The sequence below is a fragment of the Panthera onca genome, chromosome B2 (genome assembly GCF_046562875.1).
Source record: "Panthera onca isolate mPanOnc1 chromosome B2, mPanOnc1 haplotype 2, whole genome shotgun sequence".
NCBI classification, from domain to species: Eukaryota; Metazoa; Chordata; class Mammalia; order Carnivora; family Felidae; genus Panthera; species Panthera onca.
The window spans coordinates 120,591,470-120,603,951 of NC_138343.1; the positions used below are offsets into that span (position 1 = coordinate 120,591,470).

At 40.0% G+C, this 12,482-nt stretch overlaps 1 protein-coding gene across 1 annotated transcript in view; it reads right to left on the bottom strand.

The window, feature by feature from the left end:
- The window catches only part of SGK1 (serum/glucocorticoid regulated kinase 1), a 113,005-nt gene that overhangs the window by 57,145 nt on the left and 43,378 nt on the right, over positions 1 to 12,482 (bottom strand). The gene's annotated exons all lie outside the window — the stretch shown is intronic.

The following is a 12,482-nucleotide window of genomic DNA, read 5'->3' on the forward strand; positions in this document are numbered from 1 at the left end:
AAACACCGTGGACAAATGCGTGTCTTGGCACATTTAAGTATTCATCCGAGGCTCTCTGTAAGCAGAACGGACGAGGAGAAATTTACCTTTTGTGAATAGGAAATATCAAGGTGATACTGATCATTTTTACTTCCTTTTTCTTTGTTTATAAGATGAGTCTTCAGGCTCCCAAAGGTAAATTTTAGAATTGTTACACTGCTTTAAGAAATTATCATAAACTCTTTCCCCAAATTCTTCATTTCTTGTTTAATTTGTTCTTGATGGCATTGTTTACACTATAGGGATGCTACCTAATAGATTAAATTCTATCATTTCAGTAAGTCATCCAAGGAAAATGTAGCACAGACTTTGAGGAAAAAGAGAAGGAATGGCAAAAAATCAAATGGCATACAATTAAACTTTGCTTTATTTCCCTAAATTTTGCTCTTGCCTGTAAGTTTTTAGGAGTTTATAAAAAGTCTTCTTTTAACATTTTCAAAGTCTCCAAACTACTACTACGAAAGGATATTATTTTAGTGGAAAATAGCCATATGGTTTCTGGGAAGGACTATACTAAAAGGAATAAGTTTAATTAGAAGCAGGAAAGATTTGGTTACATACAAGAGCCAACAAAATATGCTCCAACCCAAGGGTAAGTGTAAGCACTGTCTAGAGAGAGGAACTTTCCTGGAGTATTTTATGTCCTATGCAGCCTGGTTGGATTCCCTAATCCGTTTCCAGACTTCTCACTGGGGAAAGAGGCATACTAGTAGGATGTCACTCATGGGAGAGTTCGGGTAATACAAACAAAGACTGCCATGGGTTCAGGCATCAACTTATTTTACCCCAAAGTTTCATCTCTCAAATTTAATTTCTGTGACTTGAATCATATCTTTAAACACAGCAGAGGCGTGGGCCAAGTTGTGGATAAACAGTCCTTCGATCAGTGCCTAGAGGGGAGAGTGGGAGACCTGGAGTCCATGCTGCCTCCTTCTGTGCCCTGGATCCTGGCAGAATTCCCCTCTAGAGCCTCGGTCCTTGCCTCTGGGAGAGAAAAGGAGCCCTCAATTGGATGGAGGTGGCCTCCTGGTTCCAAGAACCCTGGAAACATGGGCTGCAAACACGTAAGTACTGTTGGAAAAGGAGGAGCCAGCTCCCTGGTTATCAAGCTGTCTGGCCAGCTACAAAATGTGCACATAGAACAGACAGAAAGCCATCCTTGGCTAGGACCTGGCATTGTCTCACATGCAACCCTTCTGGCAGCAACAGGGCCTTGCTCAGTACCTCTTCTGAAGGAAGAGTGTGAATATTTTAGCTTCAAGCTAATGTAGACATCAAGCTCGCATAGTACAAAAGTAGAACTTTTGGAGAAGATAATACTCGAGGCTCAGACGGGGAAAAAATCTGCCACAGGTAGGATTAAAAGAGACTTTGTATCTACGTAGAAATAATTCATTTAAGTTGATGAAAATTAACACAAAATTGCAACAGATAAAGAGGCAAGGGTTGAATGAAATAATTCCCGTGTTGAATTACTAGCCATAAATTTTAAAATGGAGAAATTCCTTAATTTTTTGGTAATCAAAGAAAAGCATGTCACATCGCTGAAGTCTCATTTAATTAAATTAACAAAAATTAAAACATGCCACTACCTTCAAGGGATGATGTAGTAGTGGGATAGGTTTGTTCATATAATGCTGGATTGACGCTACTCTTTCTAAATCGGTCTCAGAAGTATTTTGACAAGAACCATAATTATCTTCAAACTCTATCACTGGGGATTTATCCTAGGTTCAATTTATCCCAAGGTTATTCAAATTGAGGGGAAAAAAATCACTTGCAGCCTTATCAAAAAGAGAAAGAAAGTTAATAAAATGAGAGTACTAACAGTAGGTATATGGTTATATAGAATGATATCAGTTTGATGGGATGTTAATCATAATGATAGTTATTAAATTTATGTTTCAACATATACATGTTCTCAATGAATGTTAAGTGAGAAAAAGGCAGCTTCAACTATCGTATATACAGTATAACAATCATGTGCAAGATACATACAGATGGGGACAAATGGAAAGAGAACACATCAAAAAAATTGTTGGGGGGCGCCTGGGTGGCTCAGTCAGTTGAGCGTCCGACTTGGGCTCAGGTCACAATCTCACAGTCTGTGAGTTCGAGCCCCGTGTCGGGCTCTGGGCTAATGGCTCAGAGCCTGGAGCCTGCTTCCGATTCTGTGTCTCCCTCTCTCTCTGACCCTCCCCCGTTCATGCTCTGTCTCTGTCTCAAAAATAAATAAACGTTAAAAAAAAAATTGTTGGTATGTAAAGAAAAATGGAATGATTTTTAAACATCTCAATAATGCTGCTATTATAATTCTTATATAAATTGTGACAATCATGGAGGAAAGTTAGAAAAGAGGTGGACTGATATTAAAAGACATGAAATCTAAAAATGGAAATTTTGGCCAAATGATAGCTCTTAGTAGAAGCTAGAGGATAACAAGGCAATCTTTCCTCTGGCTCTTAGCCAAAGAGAATTGCTTGAATTCGAAGTTACTTAGGACATTTCAGACTACTGTAGAACAAAAGGCAAAAAATATTGAAAACTTCAAAGAAAAGCCAGTAGTTTCCTCTATTTTATATACCTCCAACTGAAATAAACACTTTTTAAAGTGCTGCCTGGAAGAATAAATATTGTTAAAATGTCAATACTACCCAAAGCTATCTACACATTCAATGCAATCCCAATCAAAATTGCACCAGCATTCTTCTCGAAGCTAGAACAAGCAATCCTAAAATTCATATGGAACCACAAAAGGCCCCAAATAGCCAAACTAATTTTGAAGCAGAAGACCAAAGCAGGAGGCATCACAATCCCAGACTTTAGCCTCTACTACAAAGCTGTAATCATCAAGACAGCATGGTATTGGCACAAAAACAGACACATAGACCAATGGAATAGAATAGAAACTGCAGAACTAGACCCACAAAAGTATGGCCAACTAATCTTTGACAAAGCAGAAAAGAATATCCAATGGAAAAAGGACAGTCTCTTTACAAATGGTACTGGGAGAATTGGACAGCCAAATGCAGAAGAATGAAACTAGACCACTTTCTTACACCATTCACAAAAATAAACTCAAAATGGATAAAGGACCTGAATGTGAGACAGGAAACCATCAAAACCCTAGAGGAGAAAGCAGGAAAAGACCTCTCTGACCTCAGCTGCAGCAATTTCTTACTTGACACATCTCCAAAGGCAAGGGAATTAAAAGCAAAAATGAACTATTGGGACCTCATCAAGATAAAAAGCTTCTGCACAGCAAAGGAAACAATCAACAAAACTAAAGGAAACCAACAGAATGGGAAAAGATATTTGCAAATGACATATCGGACAAAGGGCTAGTATCCAAAATATAAAGAAGTCATCAAGCTCCACACCCAAAAAACAAATAATCCAGTGAAGAAATGGGCAGAAAACATGAATAGACACTCCTCTAAAGAAAACATCCAGATGACCAACAGGCACATGAAAAGATGCTCAACGTCACTCCTCATCAGGGAAATACAAATCAAAACCACACTCAGATATCACCTCATGCCAGTCAGAGTGGCCAAAATGAACAAATCAGGAGACTATAGATGCTGGAGAGGATGTGGAGAAATGGGAACCCTCTTGCACTGTTGGTGGGAATGCAAACTGGTGCAGCCACTCTGGTAAACAGTGTGGAGGTTCCTCAAAAAATTAAAAATAGACCTACCCTATGACCCAGCAATAGCACTGCTAGGAATTTACCCAAGGGATACAGGAGTACTGATGCACAGGGGCACTTGTACCCCAATGTTTATAGCAGCACTCTCAACAATAGCCAAATTATGGAAAGAGCCTAAATGTCCATCAACTGATGAATGGCTAAAGAAATTGTGGTTTATATACACAATGGAGTACTACGTGGGAATGAGAAAGAATGAAATATGCCCTTTGTAGCAACGTGGATGGAACTGGAGAGTGTGATGCTAAGTGAAATAAGCCATAGAGAGAAAGACAGATACCATATGGTTTCACTCTTATGTGGATCCTGAGAAACTTAACAGAAACCCATGGGGGAGGGGAAGGGGAAAAAAAAAAAAAAAAGAGGTTAGAGTGGGAGAGAGCCAAAGCATAAGAGACTCTTAAAAACTGAGAACAAACTGAGGGTTGATGGGGGGTGGGAGGGAGGAGAGGGTGGGGGATGGGTATTGAGGAGGGCACCTTTTGGGATGAGCACTGGGTGTTGTATGGAAACCAATTTGACAATAAATTTCATATATTAAAAAATAAATACAAATAAATAAAATAAAGTGCTGCCTTTCTAGTGAAAAGAATTCCAAGGTTTTTTGTTTTTTTTTTTTTGAGGGGGGGTGAAACTATCTTTTTTATAATTCTGCCTCAGTGTTAGAATAATTTCAGATATATAATGGTAAGAGTAGTTATAGGGATTTTCACTATCCTAGGAGGGCAACTTACTGAATCATTTAAAAAAAAAATAATGTTTATTTCTGAGGAGGCAGGGAGGGGCAGAGAGGGAGACACAGAATCTGAAGACAGCTCCAAACTCTGTGCTGTCAGCACAGAGACCAATGTGGGGCTCAAACCCACAAACTGTGAAATCATGACCTGAGCTGAAGTCCGTGCTTAACCGACTGAGGCACCCAGGCTGCCCTTTATCGAGTCATTTTTAATGTTTCCCAAGACATATTATTTTCCACGTAGTATTCTTTTATTATTGTTATTATTACTAATTTTAAGGAGAGGAGGAAAGCTTGGAAATGTGATGAATCTTTTGCTTAGGACTGATTTACTTGTTTTAAGGTCTTTTTGGCTTTTATTACACTTGGGAATGTTTGCCGACTAATAAAATTTCAAATGCTGTTTACGTTTTGCTGTGTGTGTGTTTTTTTTTTTTTTTTTAGAGAGAGAATGCAAGTGGGGGAGAGAAGCAGAAGGAGAGAGAGAGAGAGTGTGCACGAGATAGAGAGACGGGGAGAGGGAAGGAGAGAGAATCATACGCAGGCTCCATGCTCATCAAGGAGCTGGACGCAGGGCTTGATCCCCCGACGCTGGGACCACGAACTGAGCTGAAATCAAGAGTAGGAGGGGCGCCTGGGTGGCGCAGTCGGTTAAGCGTCCGACTTCAGCCAGGTCAGGATCTCGCGGTCGGTGAGTTCGAGCCCCGTGTCAGGCTCTGGGCTGATGGCTCGGAGCCTGGAGCCTGTTTCCGATTCTGTGTCTCCCTCTCTCTCTGCCCCTCCCCCGTTCATGCTCTGTCTCTCTCTGTCCCAAAAATAAATAAAAAACGTTGAAAAAAAAAAAAAAGTAGGAAACACCACCAACTGAGCCACCCAGGCGCGCCTGTGGTTCAAGAGTTCTACACCTGTTTTCTCATTTGCTCCCCATCTTCTCATTCAGCCCTGTGAAGTGAGCAGCACTGATTTCTTCTCCAGGGTTGGCAGGTGAGTGTGATCAAGTAACATGCAAACACGCCCAAGGTCATGTGACCTGCCAGAGGCAGAGCTGGGTGTAGAACCCAGGATTTCTGGGTAGAATGTCATCTACTCCACTACATTCTAAGGATACAGAGCAAAATAAAAGGGGGAGGGGAGAAGGCTTTTTCTTGTCCCTCCCGTACCCATCTCATCTTTTGTTTTATGTGATAAGTGCCTTCTCAAGGATTACATGGCTTAAAATTTGGTGCAGAACAAGGACCATTATGGGTGATAAGCTTAGAAAGCACCATATGTCCTTCAGAGACCGTAATACATCATGCCAAGAGCAGAAAACTGGGGGAAGAGGGCAATCTGAACCACGATTATTTTATTCCCTATAAGCCTTCATAAAAAAAACAGGTTTACTATGTAAATTGAAAGAAACCAGAAATCTTTAAAGCCATCTGGATGATTTAAGTATATATATATATTTTTATAGCCTCCTCTTAAGAAGGATCAGAAAAACTCAAGACGATAGGAAAGTAAGCCGGCATGGAAACTATTGCCCAGCTGACCGCTTTATCCCGAGCTTCCTGGGCTTCAAAGAAGCGGCTCAACAATTTTGAGAAGAAATATAATGGTAACGGCAGCGGCTGCGGGAGCCTAACAGACGGAGGTAAGGCATCCGAAATACTGAACAAGCCTCTTGGGGCAGACTCCCACCCGGAGCTGTGTAAAGTCTGCTTAATTAAATGTGCCTTCTATTATGGTCTTTGCTGATTCACTGAGGAGGAAGAAGAGGCAGTGACCTTGTATCGAATCACGGCAAAGGCAAAGACTGCATGTCAATTCTCGTGTTGGTAGGAAGGTGTTAATAACGTCTCCAAGTTGGACGGCTCCTGCCGGAGGACTGACTTCTCTAGGCCTTAAAAACAGCGCCCGGCGCCCCGGCTTTAGCTGTTGGGTGCTGACTAAGCACCTTTCGAGCTGCCTTCAGTTGAAAGACAGAGGAGGCGGAGGAAATCCTCACTCGGCCAAATCTATCCCATATGAGAGGGCAGGCTTAATGAGAATCGGCCCTGAGCCCTGGCTCGGCAGTGCTTCTGGAATGCACGTGATTTACAGCCAGCAGGGGCTGCAGAGTTTTCTGCCTTAGTCTCTCTTTCTCATGTTTGAAAAACTTTCACGGCCAAAATTTTAATTTCAGCTAATGAAGGCAAAGAGGAAAAAAGAAGAACACGGTAGCTTTACAGCACGCACACAAGGCCTGGAGGAGATAGGAAGACGAACGCACGTTAGAGCTAACGACTGCGGGGAGCTTCCAGAATAAGTGGACACGTATACAAACAGGGCAACATAGCTGACAAACAGAAGCGTGAGCCAGGTTCTGTGGAAGCCTAAATATCATGCGTTTTCCATTTTCCTTCGGGAGCCTTTCTTCATCGTGACGGAATGGTCTTATGTTACGAAACCATCTTTGACATGGTACATGACTTCCAACCAACAGGACTGAGTTGTAACGATTTACTTTCTATAGGTGAGGCTCCTTGGTGGGCATGGTGTTTTCCCCAAACCCAAAGGTAATATATTAATAAGGTCTTGAAAAATGCAACCAGTATAGACAGGGCTGAAGTCGTACTTGACTCCTTTATTTTTTGTCCACCTCATCATCTCTCAATTTTAATCCCTGGAAGGTAGTAATCACCATTTCGGTTTGGTGAACATACTTCCAGATCTTTTTTGCTTGCATTTATACACATAGACACATAAACACGCGTGCACACAAACCTTCAGAGATACAAACACACACATGCACACATTGAGAGAAAACTATGAAGTTTAAAAAATAAATGTGACAATTCTATATACAGAATTCACTTTCAACTTGCTTTCTAACTTGGGATATGTCAGCACCTAGGGACATCATTTTTAACGGCTTTGTACTGTTCCACAATGTTGATGTGCCTTAATCAATAACTCCCTATGAGTTTATAATTTTGTTACCCACAGATGATCCCGCCCCTTTTTTTTTACCATCTCCAATATCACAAAGGATGTCATTTTACCTGTCCCTAGTATTACAAAAGCAAGTATATATCTAGGGTAGATGTGGACACATAGATTAGCTAAATTAAAAAGTCTGAGATTTTAAAATTTTTAAATAGAGGAACATGGCCATAAAACTATTCTACCAGCAACATTTTGGCCCATATTTGTCCCAATATGACATTGTTAATCTTTTCAACCCTTTGATAATCTGACGGATTAAAAGCAAACAGAATTTCATTGTTTCATTTTGCATTTTCCTGGTGGTGGAAATAAGCACTTAAAATAGTTTTCAATTTCTTGGGGTGCCTGGGTGGCTCAGTTGGCTAAGCATCCAACTCCTGATTTCGGCTCAGGTCATGATCTCATGGTTCCTGAGATGGAGTCCTGCATTGGGCCCCGTGCTGTCTTTTCTCTCTCTCTGCCCTTCCCCCACTCATGCTCTCTCTCTCTCTCTCTCTCTCTCTCTCTCTCAAAATAACTAAATAAAGTTAAAGCAATAGTTTTCCATTTCTCTTTTTCTTTTCTAAGTAAGCCCAGAGTTAATAGTAGGGTGTTTATGGACTCTACATGAAAGGATTGGCCAGAGATGGAAATTGGCTCTCATATTATTGTTAGTTTCTAATTTTACCAAATTGTAATCAGCTCGTGTGGCCTGTGTGATTTTTGCTTTTTGGAATTTGATGAGATATGCTTCATGATCTAATTCTTGGTCAGTTTATGTTCCGTGTATGCTTAAAATAACGTGTATTCTTTGTTTATTAGTTACAAATCTCTACATAAATCATATTTGGTTAATTGTTTTATTAAATATCTATCCTTACATATTTTTAGTCTTCTTGAAATGGTAATTTCTAGATGTATGGTAAAAATTTCTTTCTATGACATGAATTCATGAATTTTTCTTTGTATTTGCATTAGTGGTTGTTTTAAAGACCTCCATGTTATGTTGTTAAGTGCCAAAAGGTTTGTGAATGTTTTATGTTCTTTTTTTATTTTTTTTAACTTTTTTTAACGTTTATTTATTTTTGAGACAGAGAGAGACAGAGCATGAACAGGGGAGAGGCAGAGAGGGAGGGAGACACAGAATCTGAAACAGGCTCCAGGCTCTGAGCTGTCAGCACAGAGCCCGACGAGGGGCTCGAACTCACAGACCATGAGATCATGACCTGAGCCGAAGTCGGATGCTTAACCGACCAAGCCACCCAGGCGCCCCTATGTTCTTTTTTTAAATATTTATTTGTGAGAGAGAGAGAGAGAGAGAGAGAGAGAGAGCAAGTGGGGGAGGGGCAGAGAGAGAGAGGGAGACAGAGGATCTACAGCAGGCTCCAAGCTATCATTGCGGAGCCCGATGTAGGGCTCAGACCCACGAACTGTGAGATCCTGACCTGAGCTGAAGTTGGACGCTCAACCAACTGAGCCACCCAGGTGCCCCATGAGTGTTTTATCTTCTTGACAGATTTCTTTCATCAATGTGAAATATTCCTCTGGCTTTTTTTTGAAAAATTTTGCCCTTGATTGTATTTTGTCTGAAATTTATATTGCTAACACTGTATTCCTTTTATTAGGCTTTGCCTGGCACATCTTTATTTTCCAATCTACTGGGTCCTTTTGAATACCTACGCTTGCAGTGGTCCCTTCTGTTGCAGTGGTTCTTTGATGTGATCCTTTTGGACTGTGTTTTCCTCATGGACATCATAATCCTACCTGCCTTCTGTTTTTCAGAGATTCTTCCCTTGTTTTCATGACTATAAATGAAAATGCATGTGTGTGCGTGTGTGCATGTGCATATGTCCATATGTACGTGTGTGTGTGCGTGTGTGTGTGCATGTGTACATGCGTGTGTGTGTGTGTGTGTGTGCATATGTCCATATGTACGTGTGTGTGTGCGTGTGTGTGTGTGTGCATGTGTGCGTGTGTGTGTGTGTGTGTGTGTGTGTGTGCATGTTTTCCTGTCATTTAAGGCAGGCAGGAAGGAGGACATCATGTGCTCGGGCTGCCATCTTGATCCAATCCCATGCTTTCCTTAATTCCAGATTTCCTGCCCTCTTCCTACCCTAAAACAGTGCTCACCTTTCCTTCCAGCTCAGTGGGTCTGGATGTTGAAGGTGCTGTGACAGAGACGGCACAGAATAAAGTCTGTGAATACATTTGGTCGGCATGCACCCGTTGAAAAACTACTTTGGTTTCCATTTCTTTATGGCCCCAAAGTTGGTTTCAGCCTGAAATGCTACAACTTAAGTTTCACTAGCATGCATTATTCAGTAACAGTTTACATAGCTCAGTGTTATCATCTTCCCATCTCATTTCCAGAAAGGTCTGTTTAATTTGTAAACAGTCCATTTTAGACAACACTAAGTAACATCACAATATGGCTCTTCTTCTGGGTGATATATTGGCAATATGTATATCCTCGTTTCTTCCATGGAAGAAGTATGTCTAAAGGCCGCTAACTGGACCATTGGCAAGGCCTGGCACGAACTAACTGCAATGTAACTCTTACCAAGTTTTGGCCATTAAAGGTCACATTTAGAATGTACTATTTTTAAAGTCAGCGGGAAGAAAAAGTTCACATTATTTATAAAGGACTGGTACTCTATTCATTCTCTTATTTTATTTAAAACATTCTCACCTCATTTTCTATGTTTTATGTTTTCCTTTTAGGTACAGAGTTTATTTTCATTTACAGGGCATCAAACCCCCAACCGTAGGATTTCAGACTAAAAAGAGCTTAATGAGGTTAGGCTCATCCTATGTTTGAGAGTTTTTGTGACTGGCTCAAGTTCATATATTGACTTTGTGGCAGAGCCGGCATCAGAATGTGGGTTGCCTGAGCCCAGCACACTGTTTATACGTAAATTTACATTTACGAAAGATTTTTAAAGATCCCATCTCATCCTCAAATTACTAAAAAAAATTCCAGGAAAGACCAGATGGCAAGCATGAATAATCTCAATTTTCATAGGAGGGGATACTGAAAAGGAAGGATGAATTAATGACTTGCTTAAAATTATCCACATTAGGAGTTGTCAGAAAAACCACGTGGAGTCTTTACTACCAGGCCTGTGCATCTAAGAGCCTCTCCATCTTCTTATCCCACAAGGCCACTTCCTAAAAGGACCGAGGTGCCTCCTCAAGGAACTGTCTCACGGTTTAATCCCTATAGGAACCCAAAATACAGATTTGCTGTTAAATTGTTAACATATTAAGTGTCTTCTTGATTTGTGGTGACCTTAGAAAAAACTCAGCCAAGTCAGAGCCAGGTTGTCCTTTGTAAACTGGAGAATGATTCACCTATTATTCCAGATAAAGTAAAAGGATGAATCACAGTGTGGCTTTAAATTCCTTCCAGCTCTTTGTTTATTGTTTCCTCTTATATGGAATTCTATTTATTCATTAATCTAGCCCCAGCTCCTAACAAATGGGGCATCTACCAGGCCCTCGAGTAAACATTTAGTACTAGGCCTTTGTGCTCTGTGTGGGATTTCTGGAGCCCTCTTTCTACCTCTAAGTTATGAATAGGTCTTTAGACTCTAAGGAGTTGGCAAATTCTTTTAGACTCTAAGAGCCTAAGAGTCTGCAAACTATGGCTGGCGGACCAGCCACATGTTTTTGTAAATAAAAACTTTTATTTGAACACAGTCAGGCCCATTCATTTGTATATTATCTATGGCTGCTTTCCCTACAGGGCAGAGCTGAACAGAAATGACAGCTACTGAAAGGTCTTAAAAGCCTAAGACTTTTACTATCTGGCTCTTTGCAGAAAAAAAAAAAAAAATTGCCAATACTTGCATTTAGAATCTATTTGCTACCTTTTATGGTCAACCTGGAGTTGAGCCAGCGTCTAGCAAAACAACAAATGCACCATGACAAATGTTCATAGATCAGCAAAGCACTAACCTAGTCACGGAAGTCTAATTTAGTGTTATAGATTCACAGGCTTAGCTAATATGTAAATCAGCAAGCATAAGTAATGATGATTTCTGCTTGCATGGCACTTTCCAGATTAGGAAATATTTTATATGTGTTATCTCATTCGATCCATCCAGTAACCTTAGAAAGTGGGCAAGAAACAGATTCTGAGACATTGCATATCCTAGAGTTGAACTTGGAATCAAGCGTTTTATTTTAGCAGCTAAAATGATTCCTTTATCTTTGGAAAACTTTTCCTCCAGAGAAATAAAAAAAGAAGGGAGGAATTATTAACATTTATCATCTAATAATGCACTGTTCTGAAGTAATGTATTGGTAGATCATTTGCAACGAATTGTATTTTGTCACAACACGTTCTGTCTTCCTAATTTGTGCATTTATGTCAATAAGATGATAATAAAAATGACATAAGCATTTGATTTAATGGTCTAAAAAGTCAAAATAAATATAAGCCTCACGGAGTTATAAATGAAAAATGAAATCTTAAATTTTTGAAATCTGAGAACCTTCAAGCTAAGTCAGTTATCTGGCTTTCTTGGATTAACCAAATTAAAAGACAAAAAAGAAAAGTCTTGGAGTAAGCAAGGAAAAATAAGTCTTAGTAAAAATAGGAGTATCTATAAAAACAATATAAGTACCGCATCTAGGAAAATGGGAAATATGAGTTATGTAGTGCTCTGTTGTGAGTCAAATCATATTGAGATAAGTATTTTGATAAAGGCAACAAGCCTGTAGATGACTGTTACATATTTTTTTGCATTACATAACAGTTGATCTTTGTGTGAGCAAACAGCTTATAAAGGATTTCTAGTTGACCAAAACATGGCTGTATCCATCTTGGAACAATATTAAAATCAGTACAACCTACTATAGGATTCCAACTATATGCCATTCAGGAAACGGCAAAACTATGGAGACAGTGAAAAGATCAGTGGTTGCCAGGGCATGGCAGGAGGGAGGGATGAACCCGAGGAGCACAGAGGATACTCTAATAATGGATACAGGTTGTTATAAAGTTGCCCAAACTTAACACCAACAGCAAACCTTAATGTGAACTAT